The 20702-nt window shown below is 35.2% G+C and overlaps 1 pseudogene; it reads left to right on the top strand.

The window, feature by feature from the left end:
• The first annotated feature begins 817 nt into the window (after positions 1 to 817).
• Positions 818 to 5523, top strand: LOC113766669 (annotated as a pseudogene).
• Positions 5524 to 20702: the final 15179 nt, after the last annotated feature.

The raw sequence follows: 20702 nt of genomic DNA, 5'->3' as shown, positions 1-20702 counted from the left end.
CAAGTTATATTCTTGTATAGGGTTTTCCTCTTATAATAAAGAACGGGCTTCTCTCCGTGGACGTAGGTTCAATGGTGGGGTCGAACCATGTTAAATATTATGTGTCGTTTATCTTTCATACTTGTGGCTTGTTTGCCATTAAATTGTTGTATATTTGATCTCAATAGTTGTTTGTTCTGCACTTGAATCCTAACAAAGAATAGTCCCCACTTCTTGTGATTTACATGGTTTGATGAGTAAGATTGCTCCATTTCAAAACACAAATAATTAACTAAGATAGCTTTGAAGAGCAACCATATTGGTACTTGTTTTCATTCATATAGATTCTTTATAATTTCCATACGAGTTCTAAGGTTATGCAACGATGGAGGAAACTACTTTGTTATACACATTACTCTCCCTTTTCATCTTTGCTTTAGCTTTCAAGTCATTAAAAAGGAAAAGCCAAAATATCTTTCCAAGTCTAGCTCTAGCTCTCCCTATGATAGGCCATCTTCAACTCATAAAAAAACCTCTCCAACGCATCCTACACAAACTGTCTCAAAAATGTGGCCCAATCTTTTCTCTTAAGTTCGGCAACCGCCTTGTGGTTGTAGTATCTTCATCCTCTATGGCGGAGGAATGTTTGTCCAAGAATGATATCATGCTGGCCAACCTGCCGCAGTTTCTCATAGGCAAGTACATAGGATACAACTACAATAACCTAGTTGATTCCCCATATGGTGACCAATGACGCAATCCTCGTAAGCTTTCTGCTAATGAAATATTCTCTCCTACTCATCTAAACATGTTTTTATCCATTTGACGAGATGAAATCATGCGTTTACTTCAAAAATTGTATGAAATTTCACATGATGGTTTTGCAAAAGTTGAGCTGAAATCCAAGTTTTTAGAGCTTTCCTTTAATGTTATCATGAGAATGATTAATGGAAAGAAATATTTTGGTGAAGATGAAGAAAGCGATGAGGCTAAAAAATTTCAGGGCCTTATTCGTCAAACGTTTGAACATGCTAGTGCATCAAATCCTGGAGATTTCTTGCGAGTATTGAGATGGCTAGACTACAAAAGTTTTGAAAAGAGTTTGGCAAGGATAAGTATGGATATGGACGTATTTTTCCAAGGTCTAGTTGAAGAACGCCGTAGTGACAAGACCAAGAATACCATGATTGACCATTTGCAGACACTGCAAGAATCACAGCCGAAATACTACAAGGACGAAGCCATTAAAGCAATGATTATGGTAAAGATTAATCAGTCAGTCTTCCTTAGATTTCATTTCCAAAATAAGAATGATTTGTTTCAGATGTCCTTCATAAAACAAAAATTTTATTCCATTAAACTTTTTAGAAAATTTTATGCAAATCTCAAGTTCTCAGCACAAGTTATTTCGTAAATGCAGGTCCTACTGCTTGCTGGAACGGATACATCATCTGCCACCATAGAATGGGCAGGGTCTCTTTTACTCAATCATCCCAAAGTGTCGGAGAAGGCAAAAGCAGAACTTGAAACTCATGTAGGAATTTATCGCCTGATTCAGGAAGATGATTTATCCAAACTGCCTTACGTTCACAACATCATTTTGGAGACCTTGCGTTTATTCCTAGCAGTACCACATAAGTCTTCTGCCAGTTGCAAAGTTGGGGGATATGATTTTCAAGGCGGGAAAATATTGCTAGTAAATACATGGAGCATCCATAGGGATCCCAAGGTTTGGGATGATCCTACAAGCTTCAAGCCTGAGAGATTTGAAGGACTACAAGTGGAAACAAGCAAGCTGATGCCATTTGTGTTAGGTTTAGTCTCAAGAAATGGACCAACGAGAATAATAGGATTCTTGACAATTCAATAATGACAATAACAAAACAAAAAAATCAAACAGAGAACACATGAAATTTACATGGTTCGTTCAAACTGACCAACGTCCACGAGCGAAGGAGTAGCAAATTTACTATAACAGAAAGAGAGTATAAAAGAAAGAGTACAAAATTCTAGGAAATAATTCCCAAATTCAAAAGACACCTAAAACTGAAAACACAAAAGAGTTTAAATAGTTCTAAATGCTTAATGGCCCAAAAGCCCATGATTTGCTCTTTTGGTTTGATACTAAGCCAAAACCTCTCTTAGACTCAGACGTGGGCCTCCCAAAAACTCTCTTGGACTGGTATTTATGGCACTTGGACTAATGCCCTTTGCACAATTAAACTCACTTAAACCCGCTACATTTATAACCAACAAGAAGAGATACTTCTTTAGATAAGTTCCGATATGAGATACAAAGACACACTTAACAAATTTTCACCTTGGCGTGTATCCAACATAGGTACATAGTAAACAAATAGCAAACAAGTTCCACCTTCTCCATAAAAGTCCTAACGGATCTCAACGAACCACAAAAGTCCCAACGAACCACAACGAGCCACCAACGAACCAAAATACGAAAGGCTCAACAGGTTCCAACTGGCCAAATCTCAAAAAGGTTCAACTGATCCCAACGGGCTAAAAATCACGAGCATGGTAATCTTGCTTCACCTTCTTCTCAAAACCCTCAACGAGTTCCAACGAGCCAAATAATTCTTCTCCAAAACCCAACTTAACTCCAACAATTTTTTTTCTTCACTTTCTGTAGAGCCCAAAACCTGTTATTGTCATTAAGAACCCAAAATCTGACTTGATCCAAAATCTGAAACTCTGATACCAATTTGTTAGGTCTGGTGCCAGGAAATTGACCAACAAGAATAATAGAGTTCTTGACAATTCAATAATGACAATAACAAAATAAATAAATCAAACAGAGAACACACGAAATTTACGTGGTTCGGTCAAACTGACTTACGTTCACGGGCGAAGGGGTAGCAAATTTACTATAACAGAAAGAGAGTACAAAACCCTAGAAAATTATTCTCAGGTCCAAAAGGCACCTAAAACTAAAAATACAAAAAAGTCTAAATAGCACTAAGTGCTTAATGATCCAAAGACCCATGATTTGCTATTTTGGCTTGATGTCAAACCAAAACTCCTCTCAAACTAGGGTGTGGACCCCCAAAAACTCTCTTGGATTGGTGCATATGGCATTTGGACTAATGCCCTTAGCACATTTAAACTCACTTAACCCTACTATATTTATAACCACCAAGAGGAGATACTTTTTTTTTTATAAAAGTCCCAATGTAGGATACAAAGACACACTCAATAAATCTCCACATTGGCGTGTATCCAACATCGGTAAATAGTAGACCAATAGCAAACAAGCTCTACCTTCTCCATAAAAGTCCCAATGGATCTCAACGAATCACTAAAGCCCCAACAAACCACCAACGAACCAAGATGCAAAAGACTCAACAGGTCCCAACAGGCCAAATCTCACAAATGGTTCAACAAATCCCAACGGACTAAAAAATCATGAACATAGTAATTTTGCTCCACCTTCTTCTCAAAACCCTCAATGAGTTCCAATGAACCAAATAACTCTTTTTCAAAACCCAACTAAACTCCAGCGAAATTTTTTTTTCTTCACTCTCTGTAGTACCAAATACTTGTTATTGTCATCAAGAACCCAATATTTGACCATGACCCAAAACTTGATACTCTGATACCAATTTGTTAGGTTTGGTCCCGAGAAATTAGCCAACGAGAATAATAGGATTCTTGACAATTCAATAATGATAATAACAAAATAAATAAATCAAACAAAGAATACACGAAATTTATGTGATTCGGTCAAATTAACATACATTCATGGGCGAAGGGTTGCAGATTTACTATAACAGAAAGAAAGTACAAAACCCAAGAAAATAATTCCAGATCCAAAAGGCACCTAAAACTGAAAACACAAAAAAATCTAAATAGCACTAAATACTTAATGGTCCAAAGGTCCATGACTTGTTCTTTTGGTTTAATAGTGTGTCTTTGTATCCTACATCGGGACTTTTATAAAAAATAAAAAAAATATCTCCTCTTGGTGATTATAAATATAATAGGGTTAAGTGAGTTTAAGTATGCTAAAGGCATCAACCCAAGTGTCATATGCACCAACCCAAGAGAGTTTTTGGGGGTCCACACCCCAGTCTGAGAGGAGTTTTGGTTTGGCATCAAACCAAAAGAGTAAGTCATGGGCCTTTGGACCATTAAACATTTAGTGCTATTTAGACTCTTTTTGTGTTTTAAGTTTTAGGTGCCTTTTGGATCTGAAAATTATTTCCTAGGGTTTTGTACTCTCTTTCTGTTATAGTAAATTTGCCACCCCTTCGCCCGTGGATGTAGATCAGTTTGACAGAACCATGTAAATTTCGTGTGTTTTCTGTTTGATTTATTTATTTTGTTATTGTCATTATTGAATTGTCAAGAACCCTATTATTCTCGTTAGTCAATTTCTTGGGACCGGACCTAACTAATTGGTATTAGAGCTTCAGATTTTGGGTCATGGTTAGCTAGATTTGGGTTCTTGATGACAATAACAAGTATATGGTACTATAGAAAGCGAAGAAAAAAAAATTTTCGCTGGAGTTCAGTTGGGTTTTGGAGAAGAGTTATTTGGCCCGTTGGAACTGGTTGAGGGTTTTGAGAAGAAGGTGGAGCAAAATTACTATGTCCGTGGTTTTTAGCCCATTGAGATCTGTTGAACCATTGGTGAGATTTGGCCCGTTGGGACCTATTGAGCCTTTTGCATCTTGGTTCGTTGGTGGTTTGTTGTGGTTCGTTGGGACTTTTGTGGTTCGTTGAGATCCGTTAGGACTTTTATGGAGAAGGTAGAGTTTGTTTGCTATTTGTCTACTATTTACCGATGTTGGATACACGTCAAAGTGGGGATCTGTTGAGTGTGTCTTTGTATCCCACATCGAAACTTTTATAAAAATGTATCTCCTCTTGGTGGTTATAAATATAGTAGGGTTAAGTGAGTTTAAGTGTGCTAAGAGCATTAGCCCAAGTGTCATATGCACCAACCCAAGAGAGTTTTTGAGGGGTCCACACCCCAGTCTAAGAGGAATTTTGGTTTGGCATCAAATCAAAAGAGCAAGTCATGGGCCTTTTGGTCAATAAGCATTTAGTGTTATTTAGACTCTTTTATATTTTCAGTTTTAGGTGCCTTTTGAACCTAGAAATTATTTCTTAGGATTTTGTACTCTTTTTTTGTGCTTTTTTCTATTATAGTAAATCTGCTATCCATTCGCCCGTGGACGTAAGTCAGTTTGACCAAACCGCATAAATTTCGTGTGTTCTATGTTTGATTTATTTATTTTGTTATTGTTATTATTGAATTGTCAAGAACCCTATTATTCTAGTTGGTCAATTACCTGGGACCAGACCTAATAGTTTGGAATAGGAAGATGGTCATGCCCTGGTACTGGCCTGGCACATCATGTGGTAGGTCTGACCTTAGGATAATTGATACAATGTTTTGAATGGCAAAAGGTTGGTCCTAAGGAGATTGATTTGACTGAAGGAGAAGGGCTTAGCATGCCTAAAGCTGAGCCACTAGAGGCAAAATGCAAAGCGATGAATTTCATCCACAAGATTCTTTTATAAGTCGATGGAATTAGGGATGTGATCGGAATCGAAATCGGTAATTCGAAACTTTGAAATCGAAATTTTTTGAAATTTTGGCATCAGAATTTCCTATCGAATTTGATTTCAAATTCACCAACTCCGAATTCGAATTCGTTTCGAATTCAATTCGGATTTCGGTAAATTCTGATTTCACCGAATTCAGGAATATAAAATTATTATTATTATATAAATGTTATATTACATATATATATAAAATATTATATATATATATATGAAAAATAATTTGAAATCGAAATAGTAATTCCTAATCACCAAATTCAAGAATATAAAAATTGTTATTATAATATAAATGTTTTATTACATATATATATAAATTATGTGTATATATATATGAAAAATGAATTTAAAATCGAAATAGGAATTCCGAATTCCGATTTTGAATTGTGAATTCGAAATCGAAATTTTCGATTTGAAAAATTCCATTACCGAATTCGAACCAAATTCGCATAATTTGAAATCGAAAAACCATATTTCAGTTTCGAATTCTGAATTACTGAATTCGAAAATTCCGAATTCAATTGGAATTCGGTCGATAAATCGAAATTTTTTGATTTTGCACATCCTAGATGGAATTGTCCCTAGATTTAGTTTTTTTATGCTATGTTATCTGAATGATTTTGAACTTTCTTGTGGTTGATGTCTGTGGGAAAATCTGTATTTTTGGAAAGTAGAATATTGAGTAATAAAATCGTGTAAATTAGGAGAGATTAGTGGAGAGAAATTCTATATACCTATAACTGTGTATTAGCTGTAGAGGAGCTAATTTGGTGTAAAATCTTATTCCTAGAATTAAGGATATAATTGTGTATAGTTTCCTAATATAGGCTGAAACCTGTTGTATATATTCTTTTGGATCAATGAAATAATTATTCCCCTCATTCATTATTTTCAAGTTGGTATCAGAGCATCTTTTCCTGGTTTTTTTTTCTGTTTCATTTTTCCTCCTTATTTTTTTACATTGTCCCCTATCCCTTCATCATGTCTGAAACATCATCAGACTCTACCATTAATCCTCAAACTACTGCCTCTTCATCCAAAAACAGAATCGAATCCTTGAAAACTGGGGTTGATTCTCACTCAATTCAGATTACTACCATTCGGCTGAATGGAGATAATTTTCTCCGATGGTCACAAGCAGTCCGGATGTATATCAGAGGTCGTGGCAAGATGGGGTATTTAACTGGTGAAACAAAGGCTCCAATATGCACGGATCCTGCTTACGCAACATGGGACGCGGAAAACTCCATGGTTATGACATGGCTTGTAAACTCAATGGAGGAAGATATCAGTTCTAACTACATGTGCTATTCAACGGCACAAGAGTTATGGGAAAATATCAATCAGATGTACTCTGATTTGGGAAATCAGTCCCGAATTTTCGAGTTGACTCTCAAAATTGGAGATCTACGTCAAGGGGAAGACACTGTCACAAAATATTTCAATTCGCTTAAGCGAATATGGCAGGATTTGGATCTCTTCAACAGCTATGAGTGGAAATCAACAGAGGATTTTCAGCATCATAAGAAAACTGTTGAAGACAGCCGAATCTTTAAATTTCTGGCAGGGCTAAACAACGTTGAATTTGATGAAGTTAGAGGGAGAATTATTGGGAGACAGCCTCTTTCCTTCAATTGGTGAGGTGTTCTCAGAGGTTAGAAGGGAGGAAAGCAGAAGAAATGTAATGCTGGGAAAGAAGGGTCCTGGAGTTGCTGTTGAAGGATCGGCTTTAGAGGTTGCCTCATCCTTTAAAACATCAACTTATCAGCGTAGAACAGGAGAAAAATCCAGTGAAAAACCACAGGTCTGGTGTGACTATTGTAATAAGCCTCGTCACACTCGTGACACATGTTGGAAACTGCACGGAAAACCTCCAAATTGGAAAAACAAAGGAGGAGAGAAGTCTGGACGAGGAGTTCCTACTGCTAATGAAGCTGATGCTGGCCCTTTCACCAAAGAACAAATGGAGCATCTTCTTATGCTACTGAAATCCAGTTCTACCTCATCTGACTTTCCTAATGCTTCTATGGCTCATACAGGTATTGGATCTAAGGCTCTATTCAATTCTTTTTTGTCTAATTCCTCAACCTTTTCTGCTCCATGGATCATAGATTCTGGAGCCTCAGACCATATGACAAATTCACTTTAAACTCTTCCAATCATATACACCATGTTCTGGAAATAAAAAGATCAAGGTTGCAGATGGAGGTTTCTCTCCTGTTGCTGGAAAAGGTTCAATACAGACCTCAAAAAATATTAACCTGAAATCTGTTCTTCATGTTCCAAAATTGGCTGCAATCTTTTATCAGTTAGTAAACTAACAAAAGATTCTAATTGTTTGGCTATTTTCAATGAATCTCATTGTGTTTTTCAGGACAAGAATTCGAGGATGACGATTGGCAGGGCTAGAATGATCAATGGCCTTTACTGTCTTGAGGATAATTCACCTAGTGCTCAAATTGCTCAAGAGTCTAGTAGTAATATTTCTGTATCTGCTTATGAACAAATAATGGTTTGGCATTACAGATTGGGCCATCCTAGTTTTATTTATCTAAAACATTTGTTTCCTTTGCTTTTTAAGAATGTGACCCCCCTGAAACTAAAATGTGAAAGTTGTTTGCTTGCTAAAAGTCAACGAAAATCTTATGTCCCAAGGCCTTATTTACCATCAAAACCATTTTATTTGTTTCACAGTGATGTTTGGGGACCCTCAAGGGTTACTACTATTTCGGGAAAAAGGTGGTTTGTAACGTTCATAGACGACCATACTCGTCTATGTTGGGTATACTTAATGCATAAGAAGTCAGAAGTAGCAACCATTTTTCAAAATTTCTATAACATGATAGAAAATCAATTTCAAACAAAAGCAAGTATTTTGCGGTCTGATAATGGAACAGAGTATTATAATAGTATCCTTGGAACATTTTTTGAAGAAAAAGGGATTTTACATCAGTCTTCTTGCACTGATACCCCCGAACAAAATGGAATTGCCGAGCGTAAAAACAAACATCTGTTGGAAGTCGCTCGTGCCATGATGTTTTATATGAACTTACCAAAATATTTTTGGGGGGATGCTGTTTTAACAGCATCATACCTAATTAATAGGATGCCTTCCAAGGTCTTACAATATAGTACTCCTTTAGAGTGTTTTAAAAAAATTTTCCCTGAATCAAGAGTTAATTCAGATTTGCCTTTAAAAATATTTGGATGCACTGCTTATGTGCATATTCCAAAGAAATCTCGGTCCAAGTTGGATCCTAGGGCCGAAAAATGTGTCTTTGTTGGTTATGCTCCAAATCAAAAAGGGTACAAATTCTTTAATCCTCTCACACGGAAAGTCTTTGTCACTATGGATGCAATTTTTTTGGAAGGTCTTCCTTTCTTTAACAAACCTTTGATTCAGGGGGAGAATTCTAGTGAATCAAATTTTTGGGAAACTGAAGCTTTACCAACTATAATTTTTGAAACAGATAAGGAAACGAAGATCCCTCAATTTGATAATGCAGAAACTGATATTGGTTTATCAGATATGGAAATATTGCGACGAGAAAAAAATTGTTCCAATCTTGAGCCTGTGGTATACACTAGGAGAAATATTTTTAAAAAGGGTGAAGGTCCATTGATGAGTCCAGCTCCTGTTCATGAGAAGTCCTCGAGGGAAGTCTGTCCAAATACATCAGGTAATACTTCACCTTTCTTTTCTTCTGCTGTTCCAGAATCTGACCCAGTTTTAAATCTTCCTACTCAAGAATCTGATCTTGATCTTCCCATTGCCATTAGGAAAGGAACCCGTACTTGTACTAGACATCCAATTTCCAAATATGTGTCCTATGATAACCTTTCCCCTAAATATAGAGCCTTTACCACTGAAATTTCAAAACTTGTGATTCCTAGAAACATTAAAGAAGCGTTGGTTGATCAGAACTGGAAATCTGCAGTGTTTGAAGAGATGGAAGCATTGAGGAAGAATGATACGTGGGATGTGGTGGAGTTGCCTAGGGAGAAAAAGATTGTTGGGTGCAAATGGGTGTTTACAGTTAAAAGCAAAGCAGATGGTACTGTAGAAAGGTACAAGGCCAGATTAGTTGCGAAGGGTTTTACACAAACCCATGGAATAGATTATCAAGAAACATTTGCCCCTGTTGCCAAGATAAATTCTATTCGGGTCCTTTTATCTCTTGCTATTAATGCAAATTGGCCATTGTACCAACTTGATGTGAAAAATGCCTTTCTTAATGGAGACCTAGAAGAGGAGGTGTTTATGAGTCTTCCTCCAGGTTTTGTAGACAAATATGGTGTTGGAAAAGTTTGCAAACTGAAGAAATCTCTTTATGGACTTAAACAATCACCAAGAGCTTGGTTTGAACGCTTCAGCAAAGCTGTTAAAAAATTTGGTTTCTTACAAAGTCAGGCTGACCATACTTTGTTTTATAGGCATTCAAAAGAAGGTAAAGTTGCAATTTTAATTGTATACGTCGATGACATTATTTTAACAGGGGATGATTGTGGAGGATTAGAGAATTCGAAGAAGTTTCTGGCCAAGGAATTCGAAATCAAGGACTTGGGAAACTTAAAGTATTTTCTCGGGATGGAGTTTGCACGATCCAAGGAGGGAATTGTTGTAAGTCAAAAGAAGTATGTGCTTGATTTGCTCAAAGAGACAGGTATGATGGGATGCAGGCCAGCTGAAACTCCCATGGAGCCAAATTTGAAACTTCAACCAGCTAGTGTAGAGAAAGTAAGAGACAGAGAAAAGTTTCAAAGACTAGTTGGAAGACTTATTTATTTATCACACACTCGGCCTGACATAGCATTTCCAGTAAGTATTGTTAGTCAGTTCATGCATTCACCAGGCCCAGAGCACTTTGAAGCAATTCATAGAATCCTAAGGTACCTAAAGGGAACACCTGGCAAAGGTATTTTCTTTAAGGCACGAGGACATCTTCAAGTTGAAGCCTATACCGATGCGGATTGGGCTGGATGTATAACAGATAGAAGATCAACTTCTGGATATTGTACGTATGTGGGAGGTAATTTGGTGACTTGGAGAAGTAAGAAGCAGAATGTTGTGGCAAGGAGCAGTGCAGAGGCAGAGTTCCGGGCTGTTGCTCAAGGTATTTGTGAAGTGATATGGATTAGAAGAATATTACAGGAGTTGAAGGTTTCAGAAGTACTTCCTATGAAATTGTATTGTGACAATAAAGCGGCTATTTCTATTGCTCACAATCCAATTCTTCATGACCGAACGAAACATGTTGAAGTAGATAAGCACTTCATCAAAGAAAAAATAGAAGGAGGTGTAGTCTGCATGACCTATGTGCCAACTAGAGACCAAGTGGCAGATCTGCTTACAAAGAGTCTTCCCAAAAAACAGTTTGATTTGTTAGTGAGCAAGCTGGTGATGAAAGATATCTTCAAACCAGCTTGAGGGGGAGTGTGGGAAAATCTGTATTTTTGGGAAGTAGAATATTGAGTAATAAAACCGTATAAATTAGGAGAGATTAGTGGAGAGAAATTCTATATAACTATAACTGTGTATTAGCTATAGATGAGCTAATTTGGTGTAAAATCTTATTCCTAAGATTAAGGATATAATTGTGTATAGTTTCCTAATATAGGCTGAAACCTGTTGTATATATTCCTTTGGATCAATGAAATAATTATTCCCCTCATTCATTATTTTCAAGTATGTCACTCGCTAGTATGAGTCTGGTAGGCGTGTCTTTGCCAATCGAAATAGGCTAATAACCTTCCATGTTTCACTCTAGTTGGACTGGTTAAGTATCAACAGAAGGGTATCAAAAGACAAATATCATTTTAAAGAAAGGCCATACCAAACACATATACATATATATATATATATATATTTCTTCAAGCTCATATAAGACACAAACATTGAACCTCATTAGAAATTAAGAACTTTTGTTTTCTTTTTAATACAAGTGAGAGGTTTTGAATCTAAGATTTTTCATTTATATTCCCCCCTCTCATATCATCAAATCCATCCCTCCCCAAAATTAATATTTAAACCCATCAAATTTAAGCGAACATCGAGCTTTCTCCCTATACCAGAATTGGGATGGTCAAAACCCAATTAACTAAGCCAAAATAATAAAACTAACCATGAGAAATAGGTTGGGCCACTAGGACGGAATGTCAGTGTGGAACATACTGCGGTAGGAGAGATAATAGACGGTTTGAGTAAAGATGAAATAGAATGATTCACAGGCTCGTTTTATTAATTTTCTATTTAAAGGATTTTTCAGGCAGTTGAAAATATTGCTTCTAGTGTTTCAAAGCACCAAGTGCACGGTTTTGTCCAGGATTCTTATCTAAGGTGATTGAAATTGGGAAAAAATTGTTGAAAACATTTCTCACAATTTACAAAATGATTTTTTCTACCCTCACTTTTGAAAGTGTAATTTTACGTCCCTTACAAATTCACAATGGTCAAATTTTGGTCCATATCTAAGGTTTCAACTAGTGTCTGGTCGAAATCCACCGTGCACATTGTACGTAATTATTTTTTAGGGGCAAAATTATCAAATCGTATTTCAAAGAACCCCAATTTATAGTCCCTTATATTTCACGAAATGAATTTTTTTCATTCCCCACATTTCACAAAATGAATTTTTTCATTCCTCATATTTCACAAAATAAATTTTTTAATCTCTTATTGGTCATGTGTACTAATAGCTTATTTTTTAAACCCATGTATATGTCTATTTGATTTCACTTGAACAGTACAAGTAGCATGTAATATATCACTATTTGATTTCACTTACAATTATAATTAACTTGTTCAGGTGAAACCAGATATAGATATATTGCATACTATTCATATTATTCAAGTGAAATCAAATAGACATAAACATTAATTTTCAAAAATAAGAAAAAATTATTTGTACACATGATCAATAAGGAATGAAAAAATTATTTTGTGAAATGTAAGAGACGAAAAAAATTATTTTGTGAAATGTGAGGGACAAAAAAATTCATTTTGTGAAATATGAGAGACTATAAATCGGATTATGTGAAACGTGATTTGATAATTTTGTCCCTAAAAAATGATCACGTGCAAGACACGTGGTGGATTCCGGCCAAAAATTAGTCAGAAACCTAGATATATAATGACCAAATTTCTGTGTTTTGAAACTCGGACCGGGCAACGACTCGGCAGAGTTTAGGGGTCAGGGGTCAATGGGTTCGACCGGTTAAGCTCGAGGGTCGAACCGGATGACGTCATAAATATATATTTTAATTATATAAAATAAATAAATAGAATAAATATGTACTCATAGTGATTTCAATCTTTCCCCATATGTTCTATATATTAAGGGGCCAAATTAATGAAAAAGGATACAAATACTTTGATGAAACTTTTTTAAGTAAGATATAATAACATTAATGAGTCTCTAACTCCATAAGATGATGAATCCAGAGTGAAAATCTGAATCATTGTAAAATGCAAAAAGTAAGGTTGCAAATGAGTAATAAAAGAATTATATGTGTGTAATTATGATTATTTAAAATATTGAGGGGTCAAAGTATAATATGAGAAAAGTTTTTTAACTTATAAAGGATTCTTCTTGTTTCTTCCTCTCGTTGCTTCTTCTTTGCCAGTCCGCCGTCAAAGCTTTCTACGTTCCAGTCCCGCATCATAGTGTCCAGGTCATGGGTTTTCTTTGTGCTTTTTTTTTTTTCCTTTTTCTAATGGTTTCTTTTTATTTCTTTTAAACTCTCTTCCTCTTCTCTTTCTCTTATATTCCTTTTTACCATTTTTTATTTTAGATCTTTTCACCATTTCTCATGTGAGATTTCTAGATCTCTTCTTCTTTTCTTCTAATCCTTTCATACATGTTTTCTTTTATTTTTTTTTATTTTGGATTTGTTAAAAATTTGACCAAATTTTAAGCTTTTAGAGTTGTTGTGTTCCTGTTAGTCATTTAGGAAAATATAAAAAGGTCCAAGAAAAAAATTGAAATTCAACAAAAATAGAGAATTGCAAAAAACCCGAGTTTTTTGGGTTTTACCGGTTCACGGTCAAACCGGTCTTTTTGACCGGTTTTGACCGAGTTTTCTTTCATCCAGTTTTGTATACTAACTTGGACCGGAGAACTAGCCGATTTCCGATTCAACCAGTCAAACCGTCCGGTCTGAGTTTAAAAGCAGAGTCAAATTTGACCATTGTAAATTTGTAAGGAATATAAAATTATACTTTTAAAAGTGAGGGACGAAAAAATTATTTTACAAAATATTAAGAACGTTTTGAATGATTTTCCCTTGAAATTGTCATCAGATTTGGCCGATTTATCTAAGTTATATGAATGATTTTGAACATTCCTACGTTATATGAATGATTTATCTAAGTTATATAAATGATGTTGTGGTTCATATCATTAACTAGTACGAGTCTGGCATAAATGTATGTCTTGGCCCGTAGAAATATGACAATAACCTAGAAACTTTGGTGCTAGGAAGATGAACTTGAAGAAATATATATACTATCTTTTTGATGTGGCCATTCTTCAATATGGTGTTTATCTCTCGTTACCCTTTTGCCTATACTCGCCAAAACTACTGGATTCAATTCACTTTTCTTTTATGGAAGCATATCATTCTCCAGAGATATTGTTCAAATGACCACCGACTAAGAACCTGTCGAACTAGAGTGCACATTCTTACAGCATTTAAGATATGGAAGACAAAAACCTTTCCACTTTTTCGTGTTTTTTTTTTTTTGAAGGAACACTTTTTCGTTTTCAAATCATTTACTTTGAAGAAAAATGGACAAAATCTCAGAGATGCGTCTGGCTACAGGCCTCCTATTACACCCAAAAGTGTAACATGCACTCAGTGTTGCACGAATTAATGTGTTGACACCTGGCCTCTCTAACTCATCAAGATGACACACCTAATTAAATTTAACTCCAATTTCATAACAACCGATCACCAAAAGACAGCAGATTTATAAGGGGGGAAAAAGACCAATCAGTTCCTTCTCACATTCAATTAATAAAAATAAAAAGAAAACTATTTCATGACGTTTTTTCCTCCTCCTTCCCTTCGAAAATTCGTATCAGCAAAAAACTACAAGAACTTTACGTCCATTTGATGAATGAATATAGCTAATCCCAATTAGAAAATAAATATTGTCCTTTTCGTTTTCTTTTTTCCTTGTGCTTTTGTTTTTTTTTCTTTTGTGATTTTGTGCTTGGTAGCAAGATTGAGATATTCTACAACTTAGCAGGAGATGTTTCCTTTTAGTGATGATTGTTTATGTTAACATAAGAGTTAAAACCTAATCATATACATACATATATATATAACGATGTCCAGTTGCAATTTTGATAGATTGTTGAGTTGGTTATCTTAACTTTCTGCCAAGTGGACGTCCTATCTTGTCGCCACATGGACGTCTTTAATGTTTGTATTTTTTAATTTTTTATTCTTTTTCTTTTTTAGTAATTATTAATTCCCTTCCTTTTTACTTCATTATTTATGTTATGGCTTCTTATTTATAGTCAATTTCAACAAATTTATTAATGACTTACCTTATATAAATTTATATTAATTATACCTTCTTTATTTTTTAGTCAATCAACTTATTTCTTTCCTTTTCTAATCATCTTCAATCACATTCTTTATTCCTAATATTGGTTTACATTCTCTTATCACATTCTTTTGCATGGGATTGTAAACATTTTTTTTCAAAAATCTTTATTCCTAATAGTGGTTCATGTTCTTCAATCACGTTCTTTTACACATGGTTGTAAAAGTTCTCCCACGTTACTTTTCTTAGTTTTTAGAAATTGGATCAAATAATAAATTCATCATCTATTAGTTTGCTTTTTAAATTCTTTTTAATAGTGAAAGAGTCAAATATTTAATTGCACTTATTTCATAATATATCTTCTTTACTCATATGTTGACTTGCCACCATTAATTAGAGTAAACATAATTAAATTACGGGATAAGATTCTATTGAAACTAATTATGAAGCTGTTATAATTATCCATTTTTAATATGTTTAATTTTAATGTTTGTCTAACAATTAGTATATTAAATTTTATAAAATGGCATTTTAAGTTCTTTTATAACAATTTTTGTTCAACAAATAAAAATTATAGAATATAAAAAAGTGCCTGTGCAAATGCGTGGGAAAGAAACTAGCTAGGACTGCTATTATGATAGTTTAGAGGGATACTTGTCAGCATATTAAGTGTGCAATATAGTATTTAGCGTGGAAACATGTAGTAAAAATTGTTTCACGAATAATTCCCCAGTAAAACAAAGGGAGTGATTCACAATAAAATCCGAAAATTCACAAGAACTTTAAAACTTGAAGGAACATTAGAAAAATTAGTAAAAATCAAGATAATTTGATTAGGGTTGATAAAAGTCTACTAAACATATTGCTAGTGCGACCTTATATATAGGATAGAAGTTCTGAACTAAAAAGGAGACAAAATTACCACTGAAATAGAAAAGAAACAAAAAAAAAAAAAAAAACCCCGATGAAAATTGGCACTGGACTTGGTGCTAGTCATAAGTCCGGTCGTCGTCTGAAGTTGAGCCTTCACAATGTCCGGCTCTAGTGTTAAGTCCGGTTGTCACACCGGACATGCTCGGAAGTCAGCCATGCGCAAGTTGCTTCTTGTCCTTCTTTGCATGACTCATTTTATCTGAGAACTTACTAGTAATTCGTTCCATATCAGTCTTTTCCACTTGAGAAGAACTCGCGCTCGAGTTGTCTTGAATATCAAAATACAAAGGAACATCAGAAGAAGGATGATATAAAGATAAATTTGCAACATTGCAAGTTCTTGAAATGCCCGTAGAACTTGGTAAATCAACCACATAGGTATTAGGATTTATCCTTTGAAGAATCTTGTAAGGCTCATACTTCCTCGGTTGCGACTTTATGATATTTCTCGACTGGAAACCTCTCCTTTCACTAGAAAACTATCACCTCATCACCTACTTCAGACACTGTAGCATGACGATGCTTATCTATAGCTGCTTTAAAGTTAGCATTAGTTGCCTCCATTGCATAAGTAGCTTGCATATCCTTAATCCTGTTTTCCGCTGCAACACTGTAACCCGAAATGTTGGAAAGTTTCACAAAGTCTAATGCACGCTTAGGAGGCTACACATACACAATAGAAAATGGAGATCTACTAGCAGAGCTATGAACTGCATTATTGAAGGCAAACTTGGCCTGAGGAAGAGCATGATCCCATCATCTAGGATGTTTCTCATAAATAACGTGCATCAAATTCCCCAACGAAAGATTGATAGCTTCCATTTGACATATCCATTTGAGGATGCAAAGTGTAGCTAAAATTTAACAAAGTATCAAACATCTTTCACGAAGTCAATCAAAAGTGGCTCAAGAACTTGGGATCGAGATCAAATGTAATAGATTTAGGCACCCCATGCAAGCGAACGACTTCATGAAAGAACAAACAAGCAATATGTGAAGCATCGGAAGCCTTGCAACATGGAATTAAGCACACCATCTTAGGAAACTTATCACCACCACAAACATGGGGTCCACCTCTCTTTGGGTCAGACCAAGCACAAAATCTTTGAATAGGTCCTCCCAAATACCTTGAGGCGCTGGCAAAGGGGATCATAAGCCAGTTTTTTGTGACTGCCCTTTGCTATCTTATAAGTATAGCACTTTTGCACAAACTCACGTACTTCATTCTTCAACTGAGACATAATAACAAGACTCAAGACTAAGAGTAGTCATGGCAAATACCCAAATGTACACTTAAGCCTTCTCCCTGCAAATCACAAATAAGCTTTTCATGCAAAGAAACATGAGGAATGTAAAGACAATTGCCTTTGAAGACATAACCATCAAAGATGTGAACATCATCCTAGGTTGCTTTGGTTCTACACGCGAGCCACACCTCCTTGAAGTCATCATCATCAGCACAAAGCTCCCGAAGAACTTCAAACCCAACGAGCTCATGGTTCATAATCACCAACAAAGTTGCTCGCCTACTCAAAGCGTCTGCTACTTTATTTTGTTGCCAGTTTTGCGCTTCAAAATAAAGGGAAACTACTATAAATATGCATTCAACCAGCATGCATCTCGCTAATTTGCTTCTAGCCATTGGTATGCTTCAAGCCTTGATGGTTTGTATATAACATGAACTAGTTCAGAATCAAATAATGCTCCTAATACCTCAAAACATGAACAATCGCATAGAATTTCTGTTCATAAGTAGACCACTTCTGGCATGATTCACTTAGTTTCTCGCTAGAGAAATCCACCGGCCTTCCTTTTTGAGATAATACATCTCCAATCCCCACACCACATGCATCACACTCCACAACAAATAGTTTGTCAAAGCGCAGTGCAGTGATCAACTTCTCCTTGATTAGCTTGAAACTCTGCTTCTATTCAGGATCTCGTTGGAAATTCCTTTTCTTCATCAATCAGTCAATAGGGCCACGATAGAGCTAAAATTTCGGATAAAGCACCTGTAGAAGGTTGCTAGGCCGTGGAAAGTACGAACATTTGACACAATACGAGGAGTAGACCACTCTTAAATAGCCTTCACCTTTCCTTCATCCACATGAATTCTATCTGCACTTACAACAAAGCCTAAGAAAGCGAGGCTTATTGTCATGAAACTACACTTTTTCAAATTGATATATAATTTATTTTCCTGCAAAACTTGAAGCATTTGGCGCAAATGCTAAAGATGCTCCTTCTCGTTAGCATTATAAATTAATATATCATCAAAATACACAACAATAAATTTACCAATAAATGATATAAAACATCATTCATCAATCTCATGAATGTGTTGGGTGTATTGGATAGTCCAAAAGAGTAATTTTTTGAATTATTATGAATAAAAAAAGAATTTCTCCGAGCAAGGCTATTGGTGGAGGCATTTCTAAAATGAGGTTGTTTGCATTTGTCAAATGCAAACTTACTTAACATTCGGCAAATGCGAGCTAGAATACCTTTTTTTCAAAAAATTAAAAAGTACCTCGCATTTGAGAAATGCGAGTTACTTAATCTCTTTCAGCTAAACCAAAAAACAGAGCTCTGTTCTTTACATCCTACTTTCGGCATTCAAATCCGTAAGCAGAGGGGCAGAAATTGGAGGGACACTCTGCACATCCAGCTCACTCTCTCTTCTCTTTTGCTCAGCTAGACGCCAGTCCAAGCTTCCAAGAGGAGCAAGACGAAATCCCTCACTCTCTCTCTTTCTCGTCGGTTGTTGTCCGCCATTGTTGAGCTTCCACCAGATTTCTGAGACACTAGATAGGAACCCATTTCTGCCAGATGCCAGCCAGCCGCACCCCCATTTGCCACTTTTACTACCTCAGCAGTCATCCCCAACCAATCTTGTGACCCATTTGCGCTGCACATTTTCTTTTCCCTTCGCAAATGGCTTTCAAATTCGTGGTTGTGCTCTATAGCTCACAAACAGCATAAAAGGTATGAACTTTTGTTGCAAAGCCTGATTTCGTGGTTGTGCTCTATAGCTCATATTTTAGTAATTGAAATGATGGTACTAGAAAGCAAGGATATACAAACCACAACTAAAGTGAAAATTAAGAACAAAACTCTAAGATGATTAAGAGTAGATCAACCTATCTATCCTAGCTAATAAGATGTCCAATATGCTATATAGTGGTCCTGTGAGAAAGTATAAAAAAAAGAGAATTTTATTCATCAAAAGTTAAGACCTAACATATTAACAATTTCATTTTATTTTATAATGACCTGTGAAAATAAAGAACTATACATGTATAGTTATTTCTTTACAAAATTATTTAATAATAAAATTAGGTGTTTCCAACCGTATAATTATCAAATCTTTTAATATAGAAGAAATATACATGTGTAGTTATTTATATACAAAGGATTATTTTGAATATAATTTTGTTGAGAGCTCACATTTGCTAATTTCTAACTCGTGCGAGTTTTAAAAATAAAAAAGATTTATTCCTCTATGATAAATGTCAATGCAAAAACAAAAATGATTGTGAGCTCCTAAATAAAAAAAAAGCTATTTTTGAATAAAATTTTCTAGGAATTCGCATTTATCGAATGTGAGGTCCAAAATATTTACTCCTCGCATTTAATGAATGCATAAACAATTATTTTTTTTAAAAAAAAAAGATTTTACTAGAGATTGCATTTAGTAAATGAGAGATCTGCAAAACAAATATTTTTTAAATTAAAATTTCAAGGAGCTCGCATTTAGTACTTTGAGAAAACAAATATTATTTAAATTTAATTTTGTAGGAGCTCGCATTTACTAAATGAGATCTCCAAGAAAACAAATTTACTACTAAATGGGAGCTCTAAGAAAACAAATATTTTTTAAATTTAATTTTTTTAAGAGCTCGCATTTACTAAATACGAGCCCTTCAAAACAAATATTTAAAATTTAATTTTCTAGAAGCTCGCATTAGTAAATGCGAGCTCTTAGAAACTAAATATTTCTTAAATTTAATTTTCTATGAGCTTGCATTTAGTAAATGCGAGTTCTGACAGAACAAATATTTTTCAAATTTACTTTTTGTTGACCTTGCATTTGCTAAATGCGAGCTCTAACATAAAAAAAAATAATTTTTTTGAGAGCTCGCATCAATAATAGAAAAAATTTTCCACATGAGCAAATGTGAGCTTATCTAATTTTGCATTTACTGAATGGGAAGAGCCCTGATTCGAACCAAATTCACCCCATTTACAGAATTTTTTTGAAATTCATCACAAATCCAAAAGGCATCACCAACCACTAACATATTAGCCCTCATTGGTCTTGAATGCAGTCTTTCACCCATCCCTAGACTGGATGCGTATCTGATGGTATCCATTCGTCAGATCAATTTTAGTGTACACACGTGCTCCTGACAAACCCTCCAACATGTCTTCCAATCTGGGAATGAGAAAGTTGTAGCGCACAATCATTTTGTTGATAGCTCACATCCGCCACAAACCATTCTTCTTGGGAGTCAAAAGAGTTGGAACAGCACATGGACTCATGCTCACGCGAATGGACCCCTTCTCTTGCAATTCATCAACAATCTACTGTAAAATCTCGCTCTCCTTTAGGATTCATCCGGTATTGAAGTAAATTTGGTAAACACGCCCCAGA

This window comes from Coffea eugenioides, chromosome 3 (genome assembly GCF_003713205.1).
Source record: "Coffea eugenioides isolate CCC68of chromosome 3, Ceug_1.0, whole genome shotgun sequence".
NCBI lineage: Eukaryota > Viridiplantae > Streptophyta > Magnoliopsida > Gentianales > Rubiaceae > Coffea > Coffea eugenioides.
This window is presented reverse-complemented; position numbering and strand designations above follow the sequence as displayed.